Below are 13832 nucleotides of genomic sequence, written 5' to 3'. Positions count from 1 at the left end.
TGTGAAGGTTTGTTAAGTGATTTGTGTACATACCAAACAAGAATGTTAAAGCAGCCTTCTTTTTTCACATTTGATGGTGAAGGTAGGATTTTCTTGTTATTATTTCTTATGGAAGACAAAAGTGCTTTTACTACATAGATTTTACTTAATTTCTCACCACACTTAATATTTGTTAATGTTATAAAAATAGAATTATAACTTTCATCACATAGCAAAATTTATTTTAAGGAAGTGAACTTCCAAACACACACAAAAAATTTTATTTATTATAATTTTATCCTTCTTATTCTAACCTAAACACAGTATCTGAAATAATAAAATAATACCCTAGGAAATGAGATTTGGTATTTAAACTTTTTATTGACTATTTCTTCAGCCTATGGATGTATTTGTTATATAAAGTTAATAGGGAAATATATAAAGTCTTGATTATTAAAGTACTTTTTACAAATAATGTTGTGTCAATCAGGACAGACAAAATTATGTCTTCCTAATGAATAACCCCCACATCTCAATAATTTCAATCAAGTAAAGTTTATTTTTTATGTCCAATGTGGATCAACTGGAGTCACTCCTCATTATAACTATTAGAGACTTGAACTGTGACGTTCCATCAGGACCACAAACCACATACAGTTATCAAACACTTGAAATGTGGGTAGTTGGAATTGCAATGTGCTCTAAATGTAAAATAGCAGATATCAATGACTTATCACCAAAATTAAATAAAAGTATTCCATTAATAATTATTATGTGGATGACATGTTGAAATGATAATATTTGAGAAATATTGGTGAAGTGTAATATATTATTAAAATTCATGTAAACTTGTTTTTTCTTCTTTAAATGTGGCTACTAAAAAATTTAAAATTGCCTAAGTAGTTTATGTCATTTGAGCAGTGATTGTTCAGATATCACTTGCATGAACTCCAGAGCAGGAGGAAGACAATGTAGCAAATTATGCACAGTTTTTACCAGAAAACAACACTCACCATTTCCAGTTACATTGCAATAGTGGAAGAGACTCATAAAATCATGCATAAGTTCATGGGGCTGAAGGAATAGAGAAATACAGACCTACTCTGTGTTTAGAAGGCAAGTAACATTGAATATGACTTCAATATACAGTCATCCCTAGAGATTCATGGGGCATGGGTTCCAGGACCCCTCTTGGATACCAAAATCCTCATATGCTCAAGTCCCTTATATAAGATGGTAAAGTATTCGCATATAATAACCTATGCACATATACTTTAAATCGTCTTTAGATCATTTATACTATCTGGTACAACATAAATTCCATGTAGATACTTGTTACACTATATTGTTTTTATTTGCAGTATTTGTTATTGTTGCATTGTTATTTTACATTTTTTTCAAGTACTTTTAATCCATATTGGTTGAATTCATACTTTTAGAACACAATATGGAAGGCTGACTATATTCTCTCATGATTACAATGTATATCCTTAATCTGTACGTACGACTTTATAAGCATATTAACAACATCTTTTTTAAGTTATTTTCTTCTTTTAGACTTTTATTTTAGGTTTGGGGGTACATGTGAATGATTGTTATGTAGATAAACGTGTGTCACAGGAGTTTGTTGTACATATTATGACATAGCCCAAGCATTAAGCTCAGTATCCAATAGTTATTTTCTGCTCCTCTCCTTTTTTTCCTCTTCGCTCCTAAAGTAGACCCCCGTGTCTGTTGTTTTCTTCTTGTGTTCATAAGTTCTTATCAGTAAATATTTTTTAAATTCCATTTTAATTACTCCAGTGCTTACCACACTATTCCTAGCCTTGAATTCCTAGCTTTGATTTACATAATACAAGCAAACTAGACTACTTCTTTGATTAATCTTATAAATAACAGTATATAGATGGTTCTTACATGAGGATGGAGACGCCAAAAAGGATTTTGTTAATGTTTCTGAAAAACAAGGGGCAGAAGAAGAGAAGCATGAGTGACAAAGAGAAAAAGAAAAGAAATGAAAAGTTCTAGAATCCCTTAAGGAAAGATAGCAACACCCAGGCTTTTGGGGAGAGTTTACTTATCAAAGTGTTCTTCAAAAGAGAAGGAGAGAACAACTTAAGAATTCTGATTAGCAAAATGTTCTACCTCATTACATTAGTAACTTGATTTCCTCCTTTGATGATTGTAGAACTTTCAATTGTTCTTTTAACTCACAAGCTTTGCCAGGTGTGTCATAGAGTAAATAAATTCCTTACACTTATTTTGCCTTAGATGTAGTAAAAGTTCTTAAGCTCTTCTCTCAACTCCAGAATTTATCTTCTGATTTGTCTGTATCTCTTCTCTTATTGCTTTTCTCCAAAAAACACCTAAAATTCTAATAATATTGGTTCTTTATGTTTATGTATATGTTATCTTCATGCCTCTTTTTTCTCACGCAAAAAGCAAAAGCATATGTTATTTTCATACCTCCTTTTTTCTCTCTATTAAGATTGAAGTTTCTTGTAATTCATCTGCAATTCTGAATTTAGTCTTCTGCAGTTTGAATTCTACTTTCTATTGCTTGCAATTTTAATTTTAACTACACAATTGCTCTCACGGCTTCCTTGCAACACCTTCAAAAATTTTTTTATGTAATTGCTTTTTTATTTTCAATTACTTTTTGTGTTTCTGTGTAGAGCAACACTGTCCACTAGGATTTCATGCAATAACAGAAATGTTCCACATCTGTTATGTCCAATACAGTAGGCACTAGCCACATGTGGCTATAGGGTACTGAAATGTCACTGGTAGGACTGAGAAAATGAATTTTTAATTGTTCTTAGTTTGAGTTAATTTAAATTTAAATAACCAGTTGTAGACAGCACAAATGTCAAATACATGCTATCTCAAATTAACAATGTTGAAAATATACTCCTTTTTGGGATCTTTTGCTAAATTATGTTCAGAGTTATACTCTCACATTGCTTGTTCTGAAAGATATTGCCATCATCTGTACATTTTGTTATAGCCTCTACATGGACTATTTCTATTTAATCATCCTCGAATAGGGAAGAAATTTCCAGATCTAGTATTTGCCAAGAGACAAGTATAGGATTGTTTTTTTTCTTTGTTCACTGTCTTCTTATCAGTCTGTGGAAGCTTCTCAGACTTTAAGTGATAAGATGTAAAACTGGTGACAGTGGGAAAATATCTACCCAGTTTCCAATGGCTAAATTTAGTCTGCACTCATTCAATATGTTCCAATGAAATATATTAGGATATTTTTAAATTCCGCTAACTAATCACTGATGCTCAAATTCATGAAATGCATGAAAGCTATAATTTCCAACATATAGATTCTTCAGGTTTCTACTCTTCTCTAGAATAATTAATATATCTCTACAGCAGTTATTACCCTGGGGTTAAACCTTCTGGAGTGCAATATATCACTTTTGGTTCACCTCCCCAGGTCCACATCTCAGCTACCAACTTTGCTGATTTCTGGGGGTCAGTATCCTGATAGCTCCTGAGTCCTTTGGACATGACCCTAGAAATTATTCTTGCCTTTTTATGTGACAAGGTTTTCAAAAGTTCATATTGAATATTTCTTGCTGTAGAGCTGGAATCATGAATTCTCCAAGAAACTGCGATTTCCTTTAGTGAGAATTGGTATGTAGGATGCTCATTGTTATTACATTCACATTGTGTTCTGTCCTTATGTAGTAGATAAACTACAAATAATTATTTGCTTTATTAGCACAATAGCTGTTACAACAGCCAGCCAACACTTCCACCAACAATGCAATACTAAAATATATGTTTTTATTTTTATATCTTAATATATTCCACCAAGACTATACAGTTACTCTACTGAATTTTAAAGTTACTAGAAATAGTGCCTAAGTGTGAGGCTATGTGACCCTGAGTACACAGCAAGATCCATGTGTTTGATTTTATTTCTATTTTTAGTTCTTTCTTCAAAATTTGTATTTTGAAATTATATAAAACATAACACCTTGAGGAAAAGCTATCTATGACAAACCTACAGCCAACATTATACTTAATAAGGAAAAGCTGAAAGCACTCCTCCTGACAACTGGAACAAGACAAATATGCTCACTTTTCACCACTTCTATTCAACATAGTACTGGAAGTACTAGGCAGAGCAAGCAGACAAGCAAAAGAAATAAAGGGCATCCAAATCACTAAGAGGAAGTCAAACTGTCACTCTTCACCAATGATAAAATTATTTACCTAGAAAATCCTAAAGACTCATTCAAAAGGCTCCTGGATCTGATAAATAAATTCAGTAAAATTTCAGGATACAGAACCAATGTACACAAATTAGTAGCACTGCTATACACCAAGAGTGATCAAGCTGAGAATCAAATCAAGAACTCACCCACCTTTATAACAGCTTCAAAAAAATCTATGTACTTAGGAAGATACCCAACCAATGAGGTGAAAGATCTCTACCAAAAAAACAAACAAACAAACAAACAAAACCCTGCAAAACAGTGCTGAAAGAAATCACAGGCAACACAAACAAATGAAAACACATTTGTGATGGTTAATACTGAGTGTCAATTTGATTGGATTGTGTCAATATGATTGGATTGAGGGGTACAAAATATTGATCCTGGGTATATCTGTGAGGGTGTTGTCAAAGGAGATCAGCATTTGAGTCAGTGGGCTGCGGAATGCAGACTCACCCTTAATCTGTTTGGGTGCAATCTAATCAGCTGCCAGCCTGGCCAGAATAAAAAACAGCAGAATAAAGAACATGAAAAGACTAAACTAGATTAGCCTCCAGCCTATATATTTCTCCCATGATAAATGCTTCCTACCCTCAAACATTGGACTCCACATTCTTCAGTGTTGGGCCTTGGACTTGCTTCCTTGTTCTCAGCCTGCAGACGGCCTATCATGGGACCTTGTGATCATGTGAGTTAATACTCCTTAATAAACACCCCTTTATATATACATTTATCCTATTAGTTTCTGTCCCTCTAAAGAACCCTGACTAATACAGATTTTGGTACCAGGAGTGGTTCTAGAGGAACATAATATTAAGGATGGAATTATTTCATTTGTTTTGGGGTTTCTGGAGTTGTCTTCTTAATGATTAGACCCAAAAATGCTAAAGGACTCTACTTCTAATAGTATGGAGAACACTGATAGTCCTTGGCATAAACTTTTTAGAGAGCTATGCATAATAAATACATCTGACACTCCTGATTCACTGCTTGTGAGAGTCCACTAAACGGAGTTTAGTGACTCTACATAATACCTGTGACCATATCTGTAGAATGAAGGAACACAAGGAAGTTGGCTCATTACTCCTAAGTTCACTGGACAAAGTGATGAAAGAAAAGGATGAACTCAGGGATTCTATCTCCCAGCTTCAGAAGCAGATACTGAACCTCAAATCTGCTAAGGTTGCCCTGAGTGAGAGTCTTATTTCTTGTAGAGAAAGAGCCGAAGTTGTGGAAAATCAGACACAAGCTCTTATCATGCTAATGGCTGACCTGCAATGAAAGGTGGATGCAATGAAAGGTAGCCTCACAAGCTGTCTACTAATAAAGTGAGGACCTCGGGACCCTGCAACTTGAAATGAGAATGTGTGGGAGGACACTGAGTTTGTAAATTCTGATGAACATTTTTACAAGAAGAAACATCTTCCCCATCTCCAGTAGAGACAACATCCTCTCCCCATCCCTAGCTGCCATCAACCTTTCCACCTTTGTCTGAGGAGAAAAATCCTGTGCTGCCTGAGGCAACAGGGATGGCCTCCCCTGAGGCAGTTGCCGGGCAAGACAATGTTGATTCTCCTCAGGACCCACCCCCAAGACCCCTGTTTGCTTCTAGATCTACAACTAAAGTCCCTGTGAGCCCTTAAAGGTGAGGTTCAGAGTGTGACCCATGAGTAGGTATGTTGCATTTGAAAAAACCTACTTCAGTTTTCCAACTTATTTCAGCAGAAATCTGGATAACAGCCATAAGAATGGATATTAAGCATGTCGGATAAAGGTGGAAGAAACAGTTGGATCAGGCTGAATTTATTGATTTGGGACCACGAAGTAGGGATTTTCCATGTAATGTTGCAGCTTGGGGAGTTAAAAAAAAGGGGGCACAGAACTAAAGGATGCCACACTTTCAGACAAATTCTGGTGGCTCACGGAGCAGAAGATCCCCAGTGGAGGAATCACATGGGTCGCCAACGCGACTCTTGTGGCCGGCACAGCGGTTTTGCCGGCACCTCGGCGTGGCAGCTCTCGGAGCAGAGTAAACAGGGTCGGCTCGCCTTCTGACTGAGGTTTGGAGGACCCACACGAGTCCCCAGCACGACTCCTGAGGCCGGCGCAGTGGCTGTGACAGCACCTTGGCGCGGCAGCTCTCGGGGCAGAGTAAACGAGACGGGTTCCCCTTCTGACCGAGGTTTGGAGCCCCGGGAAGGTAGAGTCGCCTATTACGGACACAAGAAGGAAGCCAGACAGGAGAATCCTGGGCAGAAAAGCACCATCAGTCTTAACGCCGCTGTTCTGGCCCTGGGAACTAATAACTTGGACGTCCACTCAAGAGACCTAATCTGAAAGTTGGTAATTTCAAAGACAACAGGAGGATAAATTTACAATGATGGGAAGAAACCAGCATAAAAAGGCTGAGAATACTCAAAATCAGAATGCCTCTCCCTCTAAAGATGATCACAGTTCCACATCAACAATGGAACAAGGCTTGATGGAGAACGAGCGCATCCCAATAACAGAATCACTCCTCAAGGAATGGATAATAAGAAACTTCTGTGAGTTAAAAGAACATGTTGTAGCCCAACGTAAAGAGACTAAGAACTTTGAAAAAAGGTTTGATGAAATCCTATTGAGAATAGACAACTTAGAGAGGAATATAAGTGAATTAATGGAACTGAAGAATACAATACAGGAACTCTGAGAAGTATGCACAGGTTTAAACACTCGAATTGTTCAAGCAGAAGAAAGGATATCAGAGGTCAAAGTCCAACTTAATGAAATAAAACAAGAAGACAAGATTAGAGAAAAAAGGATAAAAAGGAATGAACAAAGTCTCCAAGAAATGTGGGACTATGTGAAAAGACCAAATTTATGTTTGATAGGTGTACCTGAATGCGACGGAGAGAATGAATCCAAGCTGGAAAATACCCTTCAGGATATTATTCAGGAAAATTTTCCTAAACTAGCAAAGCAGGTCAATATTCAACCCCAGATAATACAGAGAACACCACAAAGATATTCCTCAAGAAGAGCAACCCCAAGGCACATAATCGTTAGATTCACCAGCGTTGAAATGAAGGAGAAAATACTAAGGGCAGCCAGAGAGAAAGGTCAGGTTACCCACAAAGGCAAGCCTATCAGACTTACAGCAGATCTCTCAGCAGAAACTCTACAAGCCAGAAGAGAGTGGGGGCCAATATTCAACATCCTCAAAGAACAGAACCTTCAGCCCAGAATTTCATATCCAGCCAAACTAAACTTCACAACTGAAGGAAAAATAAAATCTTTTATGAACAAGCAAGTACTCAGAGATTTTATTACCACCAGGCCTGCTTTACAAGAGCTTCTGAAAGAAGCATTACACATAGAAAGAAACAACTAGTGTTAGCCTCTCTAAAAATATACAAAAAGTAAAGAGCATCAACATAAAGAAGAATTTACATCAACGAATGGATAAAACAGCCAGTTACCATCAAATTGCAGTAATCCTAAATTTAAATCGACTAAATCCCCCAATCAAAAGACACAGCCAAAACCCAACGGCATGTTACATTCAGACCTGTTTCACATGCAAGGATACACAAAGACTCAAAACAAAGGGATGGAGAAAGATTTACCAACCAAATGGAGAGCAAAAATAAATAAATAAATAAATAAAAAGCAGGAGTTGCAATTCTTGTATTGGATAAAATAGATTTTAAAGCAACAAAGATATAGTGGTAGAAGGATCAATGCAACAACAAGAGCTAACGATCCTTACACCCAGATACATAGAGACTTAGACTCAATGAGACAGAAAATTAATAAGGATATCAAGGACTCGAACTCAGATCCAGAACAAGTAAACTTAATAAATATTTATAGAGCTCTCCACTTCAAATACACAAAATATATATTCTTGTCAATACCACATCACACCTACTCATAGGTTTAAATGAAACATTGATTGGCCATTATTAATACCCATTTTTTTTTTCAGAATAAAGCAATATTTCAGTTCACCCTTCCTCTTTCTTCCTCTTTATTACTCATTTTTTTCTTTCCTTCTCTCAAAAAAAAAAAAAAAAATCAACTTGTAAACCTCTAGATCCAGGTCGGCAATGTCTCTCTCATTGCTTGATTTCCTTCCTTCCCTTCCCTCCCTCCCCCTTCCTCCCTTTCTTCCTTCCTTCATCCCTTCCTTCCTCCCTCCCTTCCTCCTTCTCTCCCTTCCTGCCTTGCTCCCTTCCTCCTTCCTTCCCTTCCTGCCTTCCTCCCCCCTCCCAAAAAAAGGTTCTAATTGTTTATTTACTTGGTTGGCTGAAATATGGATTAAAAGATGCCCCACTATGAGCCCTCTGGAAATACCTGATCTCCCTTGGTTTAATATAGAGGAAAAGATCCAAAGACTTACGGAGTTTGAGATGCTGGAGTGGATCAGTCACTTTAGACCTACTCATCCCAGCTGGGAAGGTCCAGAAGATATACTCTTGACCAACACTTTAGAGATAGATTTAAGGGCACAGCACATGCATCTTTGAAGAGGCCCATAATTGCTCTTCTCTGTATGTCAGATCTAACATTGGGAAGTTCTCAGCTACAAAATTTAAATGCAATGGGAATAATTGGATATCAAGGTGGCAGAGGCCAAGTGGTGGCACTCGACCATCAAAGGCAAAGTGGGCATAGCTACTGTAATGGACAGCAGAGGCAAAGCAGCAATCAGAATAGTCTGACTTGTGTAGAGCTCTGGAATTGGCTAATTAATCATGGTGTTCCTATATGTGATATTGATAGGAAGCCTGCTGTATTCCTACGTAATTTATATAAGCAGAAAACTTCCAGGTCGAGTGGACAAAAGTCTAATTTGAATTATAAAAACAGAGGGTAACATTCCCTCAATCAATTTCCGGACTTGAACCAGACCCAGACCCCTTGAATTAAGAGGAGGCCAGGTCCCCTTGAGGAAGGACCCCGCTACACTACTGACAATTTATGTTGTTAAGCTCTCTCCCATCTTTTTCCAAGGAGACTTCCAGCCTTTTACCAGGGTAATGGTGCATTGGGAAAAGGGAAATAATGAGACATTTCAGGGACTACTGGACACTGACTCTAGTTGACATTGATTTCAGGGGACCCAAAACGTCATTGTGAACCTTCAGTTTAAGTAGGGGCTTATGGAGTTTAGGTAACTAATAGAGTTTTAGCTTGCATGTGACTTACAGTGGGTCCAGCGGGTCCCTGGATTCATTCTGTGGTCATTTCCCCAGTGCCAGAATGCATAATTGGCATAGACATACTTAGAAGCTGGCGGAACCCCCACATTGGCCCCCTGACTGGTAGGGTGAGGGCTATTACAGTGGGAAAGTCCAAATGGAAACAATTAGAGCTGACTTTACCTAGAAAAGTAGTAAGCCAAAAACAATATCTCATCCCTAGAGGGACTATGGAGATTAGTGCCACTACCAAGGACTTGAAAGATGCAGGGGGTGATTCCCACCACAATCCATCCAACTCTCCTATTTCGCCTGTGCAGAAGACAGATGGATCTTGGAGAAGGACAGTGAATTATGGTAAGCTTAACCAAGTAGTGACTCCAATTGCAAGTGCTATATCAGATGTGGTTTCATTGTTTGAGCAAATTAACACATCTACTGGTACCTGGTACGCAGCCATTCATTTGGCAAATGGCTTTTTCTCCATTCCTGTTCATAAGACCCACCAAAAGCAATTTGCCTTCAGATGACAAAACTAGCAATATACCTTTACTGTCCTGCCTCAGGGGTATATTAACTCTCTGACTTTGTCATAATCCTATTCAGAGAGACCCTGATTGCTTTTTGCTTCCATAAGACATCAGACTGGTCTATTACATTGTTGACATTATGCTGATTGGATCCAACTATTCAGGGAACTTCTACCTTAGTAAAATTCTTAGGGGATTGTTGAGATATTCCTTCTAAGGGAAAGGACCAGATGCTGCATTTGGCCCCTCCTACATTCAAGAAAGAGGCACAATGTCTAGTGGACCTATTTGGATTTTGGAGGCAACACATTCCTCATTTGGGTGTGTTACTCTGGCCCATTTATCAAGTGGCCTGAAAGACTGCCAGTTTTGAGTGGGTCCAAAACAGAAGAAGGCTCTGCCAGTTGGGCCATGTGACCCAGCAGATCCATTGGTGCTAGAGGTGTCAGTAGCAGATCCAGATGCTGTTTGGAGCCTTTGGCAGTCTTCCATAGTTGAATCAGAGTGGAGGCCTCTAGGATTTTGAAGCAAGGCCCTGCCATCTTCTGCAGATAACTCCTTTTTTTTTTTTGAGAGATAGCTCTTGGCCTGTTACTGGGCTTTGGTGGAAACTGAACATTTGCCTATAGGTCATCAAGTCACCATGTGATCTGAACTGTCTAGCATAAACTGGGTGCTTTCTGACTCAGCCATAAAGTGGGTCATGCACAGCAGCATTTATCATCAAATAGAAGTGGTCTATACGTGATGGAGCTCAAGCGGGTCCCGAAGGCACAAGTAAGTTACATGAGGAAGTGGCTCAAATGCCCATGTTCTTCACTCCTGCCACCCTGCCTTCTCTCCTCCAACTTTCATCGATGGTCTTATGGGGAGTTCCCTATGATCAGTTGACAGAGGAAGAGAAGATGAGGGCCTGGCTCACAGATGGTTCTGCCGGATATGCAGTCATTACCCAAAAGTGGACAGCTGCAGCACTAAACCCCCATTTCCAGGACATCTCTGAAGGACAGCAGTGAAGTTAAATCTTCCCGTTCAGCAGAACTTTGAGCAGTACACCTAGCTGAGCACTTTGCATGGAAGGAGAAATCTCCAGATGTGTGATTACATACTGATTCATGGGCTATAGCTAATGGTTTGGCTGGTTGGTTGGGGACTTGGAAAAAGCATGACTAAAAAATTGTTGACAAAGAAATCTGGGGAAGAGGTACATAGTTGGGCCTCTCTGAGTGGACAAAAATTGTGAAGATATTTGTATCCCATGTGAGTGCTCACCGAAGGGTGACCTCAGCAGAAGAGGATTTTAATAATAAAGTAGATAGGATGACTCTCTGTGGACCTCACTCAGCCTCTTTCCCTCTTTCCCCAGCCACTTCTTCTACTCACCAAGGCTAACCTGGCTACAGTCACTGCTGAGTGCCCAATTTGCCAACAGCAGAGATCAACACTGAGACTTGGATATGGCACCATTCCTTGGAGTGATCAGCCAGCTACGTGGTGGCAGGTTGATTATATTAGACCTCTTCCATCATGGAAAGGGCAGAGAATGTCCTCACTAAAATAGACACTTACTCTGGATATGAGTTTGCCTATCCTGCATGCAATGCTTCTCCTAAGACTACCATCTATGTACTCATGTAATGCCTTATTGACCATTGCAGTATTCCACACAGCATTGCCTCTGAGCAAGGAACTCACTTTGTGGATAAAGAAGTGTGACAGTGGTCTCAGGCTCATGAAATTCACAGGTCTTACCAGGTTATCTATCATTGTGAAGAAGCTGGATTGATAGAATGGTGGAACAGACTTTTGAAGTCATTGTAATTATGACTTCAATTAGATGACAGTACTTTGCAGGGCTAGGGCAAAGTTCTCCAGAAAGCCGTGTATGCTCTGAATCAGCGTCTGATATATGACAGGATTCATGGGTCCAGAAGTCAAGGGGTGGATATGGAAGTGGTATCACTCTCCATCACCCCTAGTGATTCACTAGCAAAATTTTCCTTCCTGTTCCCATGACATGACATTCTGCTGGCCTAGAGGTCTCAGTTTCAGAGGGAAGAACACTGCCACCAGGAGACACAACAATTCCATTAAACTGGAAGTTAAAACTGCCACCTGGACACTTTGGGCTTCTCCTACCTTTAAGTCAACAGCCTAAAAAGGTAGTTACAGTGTTGGCTGGGGTGACCAACCCAGACTATCAAGATGAAATCAGTCTACTACGCCACAATGGAGGTAAGAAAGAGTATGTGTGGAATACAGGAGATCCCTTGTGGCATCTCTTAGTGTTACCATCCCCTGTGATTAAGGTGAATAGGAAACTACAACATCCCAATCGAGGCAGGACTACAAATGGACCAGACCCTTCAGAAATGAAGGTTTGGGTCACTCCACTTGGGAAAAAACCATGACATGCTGAGGTACTTACTGAAGCAAAGGGAATACAGAATAGGTAATAGAAAAATGTAGTCATCAATAGCGGCTCTAAGCAGTTGCCAAAACAAGGAGTGTAATTGTCATGAATATTTCCTCCTTCGTTTGTTAAAAACATGTTTGTGCATGTATACACTTGTACTAAGAAAATATCTTCATTTTCTTGCATTTCTTTTTTCTTTATCATGTGATATAAGACTTATTGACTTTATATTAGCATGTAAGTGTTGTTACCTTTATGTAATAGTGTTTGGATATGGGATTGGCGCATTTCTGTTTGTATGAAAGATAGTTGTATTATGTTAGGCATAATTATAACCTTATTATTGTGTTTATTTGAAGATTATGTATCAATTCGATTGGCTAAAAGGATACAGAGTGTTGATCCTAGGTGACTGTGTTTCCAAAGGAGATCAACATTTGAGTCAGTGGACTGAGGAAGGCAGACCCACCCTTTATCTGGGTGGGCACCATCTAATCAGCTGCCACCTTGGCCAAAATAAAAACTAGGCAGAAGAACACAAAAAGACTAGACCAGCTTAACCTCCCAGCCTACATTATTCTCCCTTGCTGGCTATTTCCGTCCCTCGAACATTGGACTCCAAATTCTTCAGCATTGGGCCTCAGACTAGCTTCCTTGCTCCTCAGCTTGCAGATGGTCTACTGTGGGACTTTGTGATTATGTGAGTTAATACTCCTTAATAAAATCACCTCTATATATACATGTATCCTATTCATTTCTGTCTTTCTGAGAACTCGACTAATACAACATTCCATGTTCATGAATGGGTAAAGTCAATATTGTGAAAATGACTATACTTCCAAAACAATCCATAAATTTAATGCAATTCCCATCAAAATAATATCATTTTTCACAGATCAAGAAAAAAGCAATCCTGAAATTCATATGAATCCAAAAAACAGCCCACATAGCCAAAGGAAGTCTAAGCAAAAATAACAAATCTGAAGGTATCACATTACCTGACTAAACTATACTACAAGGTTATAGTCACCAAACCAGCATGATACTGGTATAATAATACACACATTGACAAATGGAACAAAATACAAAGAACCCAGAAATGAAGTCAAATACTTACAGCCAACTGACCTTTAACAAAGCAAACAAAAACATTAAGTGGGGAAGGATACCCTATTCAACAAGTATTGCTGGGATAATTGGCAAGCCACATGTAGAAGAATAAAACTGGATTCTCATCTTCACCTTTTACAAAAGTCAACTCAAGATTCATCAGAGACTTAATTCTAAGACCTGAAATTACAACAAATCTAGAATGTAATCAAAGAAACCTGTCTAGACATTGGCTTAGACAACGACTTTATGAACAAGAACTCAAAAGCAAATGCAACAAAAATAAAGACAAATAAATGAGACTTAATAAAACTAAAAAGTACAGCAAAAGAAACAATTAGCAGAGTAAACAGACAACCCACAGAGTGAAAGAAAA

General features: G+C 38.6%; 1 long non-coding RNA gene across 1 annotated transcript; it reads left to right on the top strand.

The window, feature by feature from the left end:
- Nucleotides 1-9623: 9623 nt before the first annotated feature.
- Nucleotides 9624-13083, top strand: LOC144578459 (uncharacterized). Its single transcript, XR_013524288.1, has 2 exons — nucleotides 9624-9757; nucleotides 11297-13083. It is a non-coding gene; the product is annotated as an uncharacterized LOC144578459 (long non-coding RNA).
- The last annotated feature ends 749 nt before the right edge of the window (nucleotides 13084-13832 follow it).

The sequence above is a fragment of the Callithrix jacchus genome, chromosome 11 (genome assembly GCF_049354715.1).
Source record: "Callithrix jacchus isolate 240 chromosome 11, calJac240_pri, whole genome shotgun sequence".
In the NCBI taxonomy this organism is placed as follows: Eukaryota; Metazoa; Chordata; class Mammalia; order Primates; family Cebidae; genus Callithrix; species Callithrix jacchus.
The sequence above is the reverse complement of the archived record's forward strand: the minus strand, read 5'-3'. Positions and strand labels throughout refer to the sequence as shown.